Below are 15,379 nucleotides of genomic sequence, written 5' to 3' on the forward strand. Positions count from 1 at the left end.
CTTGCAGTTGATTTTCCTGAATATTTATTTGAGTAGGATTTGTTTTATTTTCCATTTTGGAAATTAAAGACCATTGGGCAAAAGCCATTGCGGAGGAGAAAAGGGGGACAAGTTTTTGTAAGGGAGAAATAAGTGGTGCCTCTTGTTGTGTCCAGGTATGCCAAAAAAGACTTTCCCACATCTTGTCATTGGAAACTGCCCCATTTCACTGGACATCTCTTCTTTCCATTTGGGAGAACAATCTATACAGATGGAATAGAATGGGTCAGATGCAGAGAATGAAAATCCATTCCCCATGAGCTCAAGTCTTGTATGATATAGTTGTGAATCCACAATTAGAATTCTCTCTCTTTTTCTGTGTGTGTGTCTTTCTCTTTTTCCTGCTTCTGCCCTATCTGCCATCCCCTTTCTACTCTGCTCCTCTTATTGTGCAGCTCATAGATCCCAGAACAGCTAATTTAGCAGCTAAAACTCAACTGGGGAGGAATAAATCATCCAGGGAAGCTAAATTCCACCTGAAATTCCAGTAGTTCCTACTGTGGAAGGTGTGGCTGGAAGGAATGCAGGGGAGAAGGCTCCAATAGAGTAACTAAAGTGGAGTCAGAGGGTGCTCTCACTGAATAGCCATGTGAAGGAGTGTAGAGAACCACTTCCTTGAGGCATTTACTGACAAATGTGCAGGGAGGGGAGAAGGGGTATGAAAAAACAGTTGTTAATTCAAGACCAATCTCTGCAACCATTTGTTACATGAATAGATCACGTCACATGTCCTAGTTGGTCGATAGATAACAAACATCCATGGCATCTAAGCAAAAATAATTGGCAGAAGAGGCAATCCATTTGAAACAGAATTTGCTCCAGAAAAAAAAGGACGTGTTGACTTCTAGGCCTATAGTGCTGCGGGGAGACAGTGTTTTGCCTACTTTTAAAAAAAAACAGTCATTCTCATACAATACAATTATAGAGACATTGTCAGTCGTTCCCTGCACCCTCTCTCCTTTCCCTTCCTCTAGGTCTTTTTGTTGATTTTGTTTTATTAATCTGGCCCAAAGAAATGAAGACTCTTGGGGTATTTCAGAGTAGGATTGATTTGTTTATCTTTTATTCTCACTAAGCTGTTTGTTTTTTTGTTAGCTTGATTTGGCTTTTACATATTCCACAATCAAGCAAATCCAAGCTGCCAAAGGAGTGTGTTCACACTAAAGTGCCACCTTCTGTAGGTGAGTTTTCATTCATTTCGCTTGCAAACGGAGCTGGTTGAAACATTTAAAAAAATTGAAGAGTTTTGGTTTCTAAATGGACCAATTTTTTGGTTTTTAAATTTTTTTTGGCAATTTTTAAAAATTAAAGTGCTTTCAAAAATCATGGTTTTGTAAATAAAACTGGTCAATTTTCAAAATTCCTATTATATGACTAAGCTGACTAATTAACATTGGTAAAAGGGGGAAAAATAAGAAAACACAGAAAATTAAAAATAACTGAAAGCAAAAAATAATAAATGGAAAACAAAAACAACCATTGAAAAAATGAAAAGTTTTTAGAGAAAATGTTTGAAATGTATTGACATTTTTGAGCAAACCGATATTTTTGTGAAAAAATTCGTTTTTTTTAAAAAGGCCACATTTCATTGAAACAATTTTTGAACAAAACCTCTCCACCACCTCTATGGTGGGCATGTTAGTAGAACCCTTATATGTAAGTATTTATATTTGATGTGCCTTGGGTAGGATCAAAGTGCACAGAGAGTACCTGCTCCACTCCACCATCAGCTATCGTGGCCTGGAAAGCACCACACAGCCGGCTCATTGTGGTATGATCAGTGACAGCTCATGGGTTCTTTTGTCGATGGATTTTCAAAAGAGGCATAGCAGCAAAATGTAAAGAGGCAGAAATCAGTTCTACTGTTCTGTGAGCTCCTCGGTCTTTCTTTCTTCCTGCACCTGGGATAAAAATAGTCCTGCCTTTATGATGATGTACTTTGAAGCTGGCAATTTACAAAATGTATGTGAGTTTGTGTATATGTGTGTGGGGAGGGAGGGGGCAGTTACATTCATTTTGCTTTAAAGAAGAAAAGAAGTGTTAACTCTGGAGACTTGGCCCAATTCTCTGATTATCTACTCACTAGCCTATGCCTTCCAAGACCTGCCCTAGGGGTGGGTAATATAAGTGGGCACCCACTATGTAAAAAATTATGTGGACAGCCATTGACGTGACAGGTGAATATTTATCCTTAATTGCTTAATTTTTAGTGTGTGCCAAACTCTGGCTTGTAGAAGGAGCCATTTGTCAAGAGGGCAGTTCTCCCACCCTCTTCCCCAAAATCAGGACAGGAACCCTACGGAGTATTCAGAATTCCACTCAATCCCAGGAACAGAGTGCAAGACACCTAAGTATTTATTTATACATTATCAGGGATCAGAGCCTTTGTCATGCTTTCTATTGGCTCAGACTGGAATTCTGAATCTCCACATGCTCAGTTTTTGATCAAGGGTTATTTTAAAATTCACACCTGAAGCCAGATCCAAAGGTTGTGATTACTGTCTAATTCTATAATGGGCCAGAGCAGAACCCCCAATTCTGAATCCACTCTGAATTTTAGGAAAGCTTTGAAATGTGTTCCTGAAACTACAACCAGATGTGACTCAGGCTCATCTCTAGTTTCTAGGCTTCAGAGGTAGTTCTGAATTGGTTGACAGTGATCTCAATTTTAAGGACCCGTGACTTGATCCTGCCATGTGCTGAACACTCTATCCTAATTCAGCAAAGCACTTAAGCATGTGCTCAACTTGAAGCATGTAAGTAATGCTACTGACTCCTCACATGCTTAAAGTGCTTTACTGCATCAGGTCATAGGGCTTAGTATCTTGCAGGACTGATCCCCCGTTCCTCTTTCCCCATCTGCTCCCATTGCTGAAGTGATATTCTTGTCCATGCTTAATACACTGTTGGGTATTTGGATTCTCTTACTGGAAGCTTGATAACTGTAGAGTCCAATATTTGCCAGAGTGTCTCACAAATTGCCTTTCATGTCTCACTTCTATGACACGAAACGTATATGTTCCAGAGATCCACAGAGGAACCTGCTTAAGTGAACACAGACGTCATGAAATGCCGCTCATTGTGAAGTAGAATGAATTGTTTCAATGCACTGCAGCATGCAAACTTCAGTTTTACTTATAGTGGATCTCCAATTACTGTGTAGTGCAGTTGTTCTGTGGATACAATGAGGGTTCTCATGTCCATACATACCAGGGGCAGTGTATGTGTGATTGTACTACATGGCAGGATTCCATGTACTCTATATCCAATGTACTGTATATGCCACTCTCTTAAAGCTAAAGCTGGTCGAGTGTTGAAATACCAGGCTCATACCAGCCCATCTGTATATATTATCCATCTCTTCTCCCCACCCCCACCATCCCCATATACACAACTGATCTCCCCATATTTAGTAATCTCATAGTTAGTATTTTAAAAACATTTTTCAGGCATAGCCCTCCATGCCCTGATCCTCAGCAGCTGCCCACAACCCCTCAGGTGAACAGAGCTATTCATGTTTTTGACCAGCAGTTTTGGACAGTGAAAAGTGACTCTAAGTACTCTGAAAGAGTTAAACCAAATTCCTCTCAGTGGAAGTTCTTCACACTCCCAGCAGAGAATCATTAAAGAATGCAAATGTTCTCCAGATTTCCTCTTCAAGCAAACAGTTTAGGGCCAGTTCTGGTTTTGACTTGTAATCCTACTGGTACATCAAGTGATCAATAGAATAGGAGCCCTTAGTTAGGGTGAGGGCTGATGGGCAGGATCTCCCCTGCCTGTCCCAAGTGTTACTGGAAGACTGTGTCTTTATGGCTGTCCTTCCCCATTTTGCAGCACCTCTGATCCTGGTTACACTAATAAGTGTAGCTGAGAAGAAAATTACTGTAATCTCTCCTTAATTCTTGAGTGCTACGTGTGAAATGGAAACGAAATAATGAGTTACCAACTGTAGAGCTTAAACAAAGACATATTATTTGAGCTATTTCTTCTTCTCTGTGCATCTACAGCAGGCGTCGAGACACTAAAGAAACAAACACACACACACGACCAACGCTGATCTGTTTGTAGCCAAATTGAGAACTCTTTCATGTCCCATACCATTTGCATGCAGAAAAATGCTTATCCAGGCAGAGGAGGAAGGCTTGAGGTGAAAACCTAAGACAGCTTTGGAAGATTGCCAGACTCCACTGAAAGACAAAGAGTAGAAAATGTCCATGAAGCACAAACTGCATATAAAGGCTAGTGCTGGGTGAATCTACAAAGGTAAGGAGTCTCGTTTCAAACAAAGAACCTGAAGTTTGATTGCAAAATCCAAACGATCTGACCCTCTTGGTTCTGCCAAACTGAGCTGGAAATCTGATGACAACAGCCTTTGTCTCAAAAATTTCCAGCACTGCTGCTTCCAGTCCCAGACCTTGGGCCTGATCCAAAGCCCACTGAAGTCAATGAACCTGTTGACTTCAATGAGCTTTGGCTTATGCCACATGAAACCAACTATTCTTGCAGTATTTCAGCATAGTCCTGGCCAGAGCTGAAAGTTCAAATGTGTGTCCACACATTTCAGAAAACTAAATGTTTGGTGCTAGAAAGAGGCAATGGTTCAGAAGCCTTTCTATGTTTTCTGATTCACTGTGTCCATCTCCAGTAAACACACACATATTCCCCTCTTAGCCATAGCTCTGGTGTCACTCCTGGCAATATATAAGGCAAGGGGTGTGTTCCTGCTGCCGCTGATTAATGGCGAAATTCCTATTGACATCACTGGGTCACAGGATGGAGCCCAATATAGTATAATAATAATAATAGTAACAATTACAATATTCCCTGTAGGTAACAAGGATTAACTTAGAGAACAGGGGCTAGGTGACTGCATAGGTTTAAATCTTGCACACAATAAGACACAGGGGCAAATGGTCTCATCCTACTTTCCATTAAAGCATCCCTAAATCACCACCAAATGTAGTGCAATTGTTGTTCCTGCTCAGGAGAAGCCCAGCATGGAAATAACTGGGGAAGCTGTAGGTCACATGCTCAGAAAGGGCCCAGAACAAGAATAGCAGGGTTGTTGAAGGTCAGAATTGATGTGTGTTGGCAGAGTTGTATGGGAAAACGTATGCCGTGCCTGCGAGCAGTCTCATCATCTCTGTAGCTTGTCTTATCAGTCCCTTGCTTTCAGGAGCAGTAGCTTTTTTTTAACTGGTAAAACACCACTGCAGAGTGGTAGAAAACTTCAATAGTTTCCATGTGCAGTTTATATATACAAGAGGTGTATGTCCATATGCTGTAAATATGGAGTCTGTGCGCTGTATAGAGAGACACTACATGGCAGGAGGCAGCATACCTTTTTTCTATTCTTTTGTACTTCAATCAGGAGGTGCAAAGCAATTCAAATCCCATCTCTTGCTGTATTATACCCCTCCATTCACATGTGTGCACTGATCACATACAGTGCCACTGCTGAAGAGTAGTGAGGAAACACACAAAGCACAGTGGAAACATTTGAGCTGCCTGCAAATGGAATTGGGACAATTTGTGAGTTCACTACTGTAGAGTGTTTGGATACTAAAGAGCTGCCCGTGCTGTACTGATCCTTTGTAACCGAATCCCTGAGACTCAGAGGCAGGACTCCTCCCTATCACACCTCTGTGACCAATCAGTCCTGAGCTATAAACAATGCACCCAAAAAGTTCTGATTTGCCCACAAGTTCCTGCTGTCTTCCAGTGCCCTGAACACCAGTAATAACCCAGCCACAGCCACACATGCTGTGTATGGTACAGAAGAAAACTGCTCAGAGAGGTCGGTGGGGGAACCAATGTGAAGGTCTAAGGCTCATCAGGAGGATAGTCTTGGTGTTCACAGAATCTCACTGAACTCCTTGCAACCAGCTGATCCTGACTCATGAAAGGTTTCCTAGGATGTAAAGGCTGAGGCAGAAAGCCAGTTTTGTTTTGCTTAATTCAGAAGAATGATTCGGTCCATGTCAGCTCCAATCTAAAAAGTTTATGATCGCTTTAGGTGAAAATCACTGCTGTGTGGAGGGGCAGCACCACACCTGTGCACCTCTTGAGCATCACTTGAGTCCTCAACATGGGCATAAGTTGGATTTCAGTGATGCATAGGCCTGGGTCTCATGCTGTCTTTCTGCCCAGGGTGAGTTACAAGAGCATTGAGCAGCAACAGTAAGTGATAGCGGATCTCCCAAGCCATTGAAAAGGCTTTTAATGGAGCAGTGTGGTGACAAACTATTTCTTTTAACATGATTTTGCTACATTTTCACCTGGTCAGAATTCTCAGCCAGTGATGATAACTCTACAGTCTACAGATAAAGTGCAAAGCCTTCAAAGGCACCTAGGTGCATTAGGAGCTTGTCACATTTTAAAAAAGTGATTTAGGCACTTAGGCACTGAGGGTATGTCTGCACTAGAGCTGGAAGGTGTACATTCCAGCTTGAGGAGACATATCTATGCTAGCGCTGATCAAGCTAGTGTGCTAAAAATAGAAGTATAGTCACAGTGGCATGAGCAGCAGAAGGGGCTAGTCTCCCCAGGTAGGTACCTAGGATCTCGGGTGGGATCATACATGGGACAGTTAGCGCCTTCTGCTGCTCACGCCACAGTGGCTAGATTCTATTTTTAGTGCACTAGCTTGATCTGAGCCAGTCCCCGTATGTCTCCTCAAGCTGGAATGTACACCACCCTGAGTCAAACTGAGACTAAGACTCCCAAGTGGCTAAATGACTTTTGAAACCTGACCTCAGACGCCAAAATCGCTTAAGTGCTTTGACATTTTTATCCAAAAAGTCAATTTTACCTGTCAATATAAGGTTGCATGTTTATCAAGGGGTTTTGGCAACAATGTAGATCATAAGGGAAAAGATCAAGTCATCAGAACCACAAAGTAAAAAGTGCAGCTGTAGACTCAGTTCAGTTTGGGTGTATTTAATTATTTATAGCACTTGGGCACCAACAACAATCATAGACACCTCATTTAAACTCGTACTATTTTTACTCAGCAATTTCCATCACCTAAGTGTCTTTCTTCCTGTATTTGTTCTTTGATCTTCTACAAACTTTTTCTCTTTGTTCTGATATAAAATAGCAAATCTGGGTACTTTTGAAAGTATTTTGCTGCAGCAACTTAAATTATTTTCAAACGTTTTGAGGTCTAAGTGTGACATACATTGTAAAATTCAAAGCTGTTAGATATACCAAAAGTGGGCCTGCACTCGCAGCGCTTGCTCAGGCAGAACTCCCATTGATTGAAATCCATGAGAGTCTTGCCAGAGAAAAGTCTGCTGGGTTGGGCCCTATTAAAGGGTAAGAGGGTGTGTGTGTGTGTGTGTGCGAGAGAGAGAGAGAGTATATATTTACATATGGGCCCACTTTAGGTATCTAGTCCATAGTAGGGATTGATTCATCACTGTGTTGCTCCAGCTTCAACCAGTGGAGTTATGCTGGTGTATAGCTGGAGTAACACAGTGTTAAGTTAGATCCATAGATAGATATATGTACCTATATGTATATATGTAAAATTATGAACAATGTCCATATATTCATGATTGTCTGGAATACCCTTAGATTGATGTACAGAATTTTAGGCCAGGGCCTGTTTCTATGTTGCAATCCTTATATATTTCAGATTTAAAACAAAACAAATTAGAAAATGTGTTTCACATTGAATCCCTGATCCTGCAACCGCATGTATGTGGGCAGGGTATCACACTGAAGTCTATGGCACACATGGATCCACTCACAGGATCAGGGCCTACCTTTAGTATTGTTGAAACTCAGTGGCAGCTCCCCTCCTGACAAACAAAAAAGAGCAAGCTGATTGTTAAAGGGAGGGCTTGCCACCATCCCTAGAAGTGGATTATCAAACCTATCATTAGAGATGAACTCAAATCACAAAATTCTGATCTGGATCCAGATTTATAAGTTTGGAGGTGTCAAGATGTGGGGTTTTAGTTCAGGCCCATCTTTGCTTATAATGCACCACACCTCCAAACCAATTCTAGAACACCACTGAACCTATGCTAACGAACAAACACATGCCTGTCATTAACTAAGCCACTCCGTGAATACCTCTCTTGCTCCACCTACCAAATGACCTGGAAAAGGACATCCATCTGCCAGTAAACAGACATTTAAAAACTTCCTCTTAAAGACATATTTTTGGTAGCTTAATATTTCTTTTGAATCCTAAATATATTGTATTACAAACGGCTCATATAGGATATTGTGGGTAGCCAGATGTTGAAGGCAAGGGGGATCTGCTCTCTCACTGATGTGCACAGGATGAGCTATCCACATTAAAAAAAAAGCCCATGAATCAATGGGAGAACATTTAGTCAGGCAACTATTTGCACAACGATGCAGCCACACTGAGGATATGCCCCAACTCAACTGTTTCCTGCCACCATATGGCAATAGAGTCAATCAAAGAAAGAGATCAGTCATTGACAGAGGAGAAGGATCAACAGTTTGATCCAGTGTGACAACTCCTGTGCTCTCGCATGCTTCAAAAACTTTGTTTATCTCAATAAGACCAACAAACTGGGTGGGGCTGAGAGAATTAAACTGAGTTCCGAAAACTCCTGGATAAGGTTAACGTTAGCTGAAGTGGCACTGCATGGTCACGGTTATCTGCATAGCTCAGTTCTGCCAGTGACTTGGTGATTTTTACTCCCCCCCCGCTTCACTCTCACCAATAAAGCAGTTGAAGATACTGTTAAGATGGGGTTGGAGGAGCTTAGATGGGTTGAAGTGACCTATTTTGTAGCAGATCGATAATACTGTAGCATTCCTGTGGGAGAAACTGTGGTAATCAGTGGTAGCTGAAACTGTGATTTCCAGGAGATCAAATGTCATTCTTTACTGCAATTCTTTCCCCTGTCCCCCATCCCACCTTTTTCACCCTGGTCTTCCTGCTAAGCCCTGCCTACTCTTTTTTTAGGGTCAGGTATGGATCACTCTCTTCCTCTCTCTCTTCCTTCCTGTGCGTGAGCGTGTGGAAATGTTTCATGTAGAGAGAAGAGCTTTTTTCCAATGAGTCCCATTTTCATACCAACAGCTGAAGTGTGTGACTGTTTTGCTATCCAAGATGTCTGTAAAAATGTAAAAAAAAAAAAAAAAAAAACGACGAAATAAAGGATTAAAAATGAACTTGCGGGGGAGGGAATTTGAACGTAAACTGAATTTAAAGATGCAGCATCAATTTTCTAAGGAACTTTTTGAGACCATCCCTGAAATCTCATCAGTATTCTCTCTCCCTTCCTTTGTATCATGGATGGAGATCTAGGATATTAAAATCTCTGCGGTTGTTCTTCTCACTGTAGAACTCTCTGGTTTCAATGAAGGGTTTGCATGTTTTTGAGACTATTGCTGTCAAAGGAAACCCCATTTTTAAAAGGATGTAAAGTCAATGTGAATGTGACATTATATATTGTGGGGGAGTTAAAGAAGGGTGGTCCTTTCCCCCAGTTTATTTGCTTTTTCTGTTTCTAGTAGCAGACCCCAGGCACCTGATCATTTGTGGCGCCCTTCACCGCTGCACTGACTTTTGCCAGATTATAGGCTTGCCAAGAGGGTTCATCTCCCATCTCCCCAAGCAGTAACCTCAGGATATAGCCAGACTAAGCCACAACTCCGAAAGCTTTGATTCTGGCTTGCCTTTCCGCTTCCCCTTCATAAGACGATTCCTTCTCCTAATAGAAGCCATAATCACTACTCTGACCCTGTGGCAAAGGTGTATGGGCAGCCTGCCATGAGAATACTACATCACTTTGGTACCAGCTGCAAGTCAGGGGCTAGGGGAAGCACCTCCCATGTGAAGGTTAGAGCATCACTAAGACTCCTAGTAGCCCTGAGAAGTGAAAAGCCCAACTTTGCAGATCCATTGAGCCAACAGGCCAGGCCTCCTTCTCCTGGGCCTGATTGCCCACTGCTTCACACCTTGTGCATTCATTTTTCCCTTCTCACAGCATGCAAAACAGTTGTACAACACTTCCATTCAGAGCTGGGGGCATTTTGCGCAAGGTACCATGGGGACTGAGGGCCGCAATGTTAATCTTATCCATCCACAATATGTGCCGGCCATCTGCTCTGGAGACATTCTCCTGCCAGAGATAACACATGCTGCACCAATGACCAAAAGTTATTCAGAAGGGTCCCTTCCTTTTCCCCCTTCTTCACGTTCTCGCTGCTACAAGGAGAGAACACTCTTTTGCTATGAAGGAAGAAAGGAGTCCAACAGCCTCCCCCAGCTCTGGTTAGGCTCCAATTGCCTTCACCCAACACTGCCACTAACAGCTTGAGAAGCTTAGCATAACAAATCAGTCAAATGCCTGTGACCTGATACATTTCAGCACCTTTCCTATGACATTCCCGAGTAAAATGATACAAGAGGCTGGTACAAGACATTGGTCTTGTAGACACTGTGGGTCAGCCAGATGTTTAAAGAGGCATCGCTATCCTTCATATAAATGCAGTGCACACATATTTAAAATATAGGTGACAATGAACTTGTACTATGAACCAAACACTGCAAGGCTGGACGTAAAAGATCTAAAATGGCATATTATTCCAATATATCGACGGAATGTGTTGATATGTAGCATTTATCTAGCACTTTTCCTCTTCAAAGTGCTTTACAAATATTAATTAATCCACACCATACCTGTGTGAGGCCAGTGAGTATTGTTATACACATTTTGCAGATGGGGAATTGAGGCAGAGAGTGTAATGATCTGATTTTCAGTGGTACTGCACCCCCACATCTCCTGTTAACTGCAGTTGGCATTTTATGTGCTCAACACTTCTGAAAATCCAGACCATAAGGGATTTGTCCAGATCTACACAGGGAGTCAGTGTGAACTCTGGGATTAGAGCTCAGGATTTCCGGGCTCCCAGTTCTGGGGTCTCATCACCAGCATGTCCTGTAAGGCCCTGATCCAGCAAAGCACTTCAGCACCTGTCTAACTTTAAGCATGTGAGTCCCATTGATGGGACTATGCATGTGCTTAAATTCTTTGCTAGATCAGGATCTAAGTTAAAATATACTAAACCAGAGCATATTTTGCATATTGAGATATATGTTCATTTCTGATTGTGTTTCAAGCATTGTCAAATACATTTGAACTTATGTGCAGTTAACTTGGTATGAAGTAACTCAGCCATGTGGGACTTTTTTTAGTGAATCAAATACAATCATTCACTCCGCCAGTAGCCATACAGTTTGGTTTTATTTGCATAATGAAATCCCATGGGCTAGAAGTAAATGAGGATGGCGTGTCCTGCATGGTTCTTACTTCTGTGCTGTCGCCAGAGACAAAGTGGGTCCTGTGGCTCATTGGTGCTAAAAATAAAATGAATAAATAACTATTATGTTAGGTTGTTCTGATATGATGTGAATAAATGTGTTGTTTCATTTTACAATTAATGCTACATCTTACCAAATCTATTGTACTGTCCGTTCCTTCTCGTCAATAATTACAGAAAAAGTGAGCAGAGCTAGTTTTTAAAAAAAAATATTGTTCTATTCCAAGGCCCTGATTCTGCAAACACTTATGCATCAGTATAAGTGTTTGCAGGATCAGGGCCTGAGTTGTTAATTTTAATGGCGGGGCTCGGGGATGGGGAAATGAAAAGGAAAATTGCCAAGTTCCTGTAACTTTGGAATGACAAAGGACACAGAGAACATTGCAGGACTTTGCTGAAAAACTGGCTGCATCTTGCAATTTTCTTTTTTCAATTGGCAGAAAATACTGTATTTCCATCAATTAAAATCTTGTCTGGTTATTAATTAAACAACTTGTTCATGGACAATTAAAATTAAATAAGTAAACTGTCAATTGTGGAATGTAAACTGATTAAACAATTAAATAAAAAAAATCATGTTGTGTGTTTTAAGCGGATGTGTCTGCTTATGTCAGGATGGAGGAGGTGGGGCTTCACTCACTTCCTCCCCTGACAAATGGGAGAGAGGTTGAAGGGGGTGGGTTTGAAGGGGCGTGTTGTTAGTGGCAATGAGCAACAGAGAAGCAATCAGCTATTTTTGAATAATAGGTGTTAGTTGTGTGGACGTATTCTGCTCAAATCTTCCAAACATGAATAGTTTCTGAATCTGCTTAGTTAGGGAAAGGTTCTTCTGCTCCCCATAGGTAGGAGAGCCCTTGGAGCTGTGAAAATTCCCACAAATTTTAATCACAGCATCCTTCGTTGGATCTATTTAGTCTATACAAGGTTCTGTTGAAGTTTAAAGAAATATTGTCATGTAGTTAAACTTCAAATGAAAAGTTTATGACTCCCAAAATGAAAATAAATATGGTCATGATTTCTTTAAAATGTAAAGGGAATTCAGAATCACTGTAGAATTTAAACATTCCCCTGCAGGGTAGTGAACCTAAACTCTATGATATTGTGGTAGGGCATGAGAGCCAGGAAGTGTGATTTGTAACATTTAGGAAACATTCAGAAGATAGGTAGATTGGAGAGAAGTCAGAGCACTTATAATCATCTACATAAGCAATTAGCTCAGACAGTTTAGACTTCTGAAAACCTCTCCTTCTCGCCACACATGGTCAGAGACACTAGTGTAGTCACTTATTACTGTTCCATCATCTCTTTTGCACATCTACTCCAACACTAATAACTTAGGCCTACATTTTCCAAAGTTTCCACTAATATGAGTGCCTAGTTTGAGACAGACCTTAGGTGTCTCAAGTCAGGCACCCAAAAATCAGTGGATTCCTTGGCAAATGTAAGCCTTAAAACCTATCCTTAGAAAAGTGACACTAAACAAAGAGTGACACTGACCAGACTAGTTTCAACTGAGTGAAAATCAAAAAGTAAAGAAGAAAAGTAACAAAGATTTTAAAAGTCATTCCGTTTTTATCATCGGGTTTTTTTTATAAACTATAACTGAACACACGGATAAGAAGTTTTTTAAAAATGCAATTATCTTTATGAATGGCCCTTTAAATATCAAAACAGTCCTTTCAGTTTCTGTCCTCAGCCACATTCTGGTGTTGATCCATTGAAGAGAAGTCAAAGAAATAGGAGGATGTACTTAGCACTTTTTTTTAATATCCTGCTTTTGCCTGCAAATCAGGAACTTAGATTTCTAAATGGTCTAAACAGAGAGTACAGAGGGAGGGGGAGTGATCCAGGGTGTCAGAAGGTGACAAAAAGATCAAGGTGAATGAGGGTGGAAAAAGTCTGTGAAGTGCAGTGTTAGGCAGAGAAATAATTAAAACCTGGTCCCTGAGCAGAGGATTAACAGGTGTTTTTTTCTCATTGCAGGGATTGCAGAGAAACCCTGCCATGGGAGGTGTGGGCAGTGCTTAGTTTGTGCCAGGGCTTACCAGGGCTGAGCCCTGGCACCTCTAGGCTTGGCAGTTCATAGCCCCAGCACCTCTGGGCTCGCTGCATCAGTTATGAAAGTAGCAAAATTGCTTGAGCTCTGGCACCTCTTTCATTACAAATTAAGCACTCGGTGTTGGTGACGGGAAAGGCGGGCTCAGCTGTTGATAGTTCATCTCAGGAAGGAGAAAGATGAGTATAAGAAAGCAGAGGAACAGGAGATGTTTTGTTGTGTGTGTGTGTGTGTGTGTGTGTGTGTGTGTGTGTGTGGATGAGGAATGTGTGTTCAGTTAGCATGGGAACACTCTTTATAGCACAAAAAGGCAGGAGAAGCCTGGCTGGCAGAAACCCTTCTTTTTTTAAATGGGCCTCAAACCTCTGGCTGCAGACTTTTAAAAGGAACATTCTGGCTTCGGGAAAGCTTCACGACAAACCTCCAGGTGTGAGGAAGTCATCTACTTTGTGCTGAATTGTGGCCACATTGGCTGAATTGTTTCTGCCAGCAGCAGATGGTCAGAAAGCATGAAGCAGACCTTTCCCGCTGCAGGTTGACAGCAGGCAGGCCGTATCCTTATATGTGGATTTCAAAGACATTAATAGTTTGGAGTGGCTATTCTCTCTCTGATAGAGCCACAGCACCAGACATAAATATCACAGCACTGTACATACACCTAGTCAGAGGTAGCCCCTGTCAGAAGGCACTTGCTTGCTAAATAGACAAGACAAAGGATGATAGAAAGGAAGGTTTATTAGCCCTGTTCTACAGCTGGGGATCTGAGACACAAAGAGGTTGCACAGAAATCATGCAGCAGATCAAGGAACTGATCCTAAACTGGCACCCTTATTAAGGTATCTCAGCAGAGAGGGCAAGGGCTGAGCTGATCATGGAGACTGAACTACTCAACGGGTGGCAAGGCACTGGGCGGGAAAGCCACATTGCTACTGCTTGTGCGGTTTCAGTTTTGGGGATGTGGCTGGGACTTCAAGCTTTAGGTCTGTCAAGCTGTCATTTTTAACTAGCGCTAACATTTACTTGAAAACTAGCCTTGCCATCAAACGATGATACAAATGCCATCTTTTCATAAAGGAGTTTGCTAAATAGGGACATTCTGGGGAGAGGTCTCTACCTCCCAGTTTCCTGTGGGATATTGTGGGGGCAGTCAGTGGTATGCAGTGCAGTTCAAACTGAACATTTCAAAGAGGACTCCAGAACCCCATAACTTGAGTTTCTCAAAGAAGCTAAACTACTTCTTTGCCTCTGAATCGTATTAATACAAGCTCTGATCAGCCACACAAAATGCAGCCCCTCCCAAACTGAATAGCAATCCTCGCAGACGCATCCTTCCCAAGCTGAAGAGCCGACCCTGGTGTCTCCCTAGTTTGCTGAAATACAACTGCTTCCTTTCAAAAGGCCTGATAATCTCACAGTGGCCTTTCTTGTCAGAAGCACATGTTAACTGAAACTGACTGGGGTTGCAGGGCGTGAGAATTCTAATAATGAAATGCTTTCATAGCCAGACAATCATTATTCCAGTGCATTACTGGGCTCCTCCCCAGGGACAGACTAGAGAGAGTCATGGTTGAGTTGTTCCTATGGAGGCCAAAACTAAGCCACCTAAAAAGCTACCTTTATTAAAATTTTCTTTCCTGCCCCACCCTGAAAAAAAGTCTTTCTTGATTTGCTGTGAAAGAAAGCTGAATAAGTGTGACAGTGTTATGGTGCTATCGTGGAAAAAGTCTGTGAACTAAAATCAATGCGTGGGTGACTTTTTCCACAACAGTGCTATCATCAGCCTATAGCCCACACCAAACAGAGCTGATGGACAACTCCCACTCTCTGTAAACCCTGAACAATTCCATCGGCTCCCGTGAAGCTACGCTGGAGTAACAGAGCAAAACATGTGGCCTAGTGTCTTTCAAGGCTAATCAAGACAAGACATCTTCCTTTCAGGAGGAAAAATGACTAGCACAGAACGTGAAA

This window comes from Malaclemys terrapin, chromosome 1 (genome assembly GCF_027887155.1).
Source record: "Malaclemys terrapin pileata isolate rMalTer1 chromosome 1, rMalTer1.hap1, whole genome shotgun sequence".
NCBI classification, from domain to species: domain Eukaryota; kingdom Metazoa; phylum Chordata; order Testudines; family Emydidae; genus Malaclemys; species Malaclemys terrapin.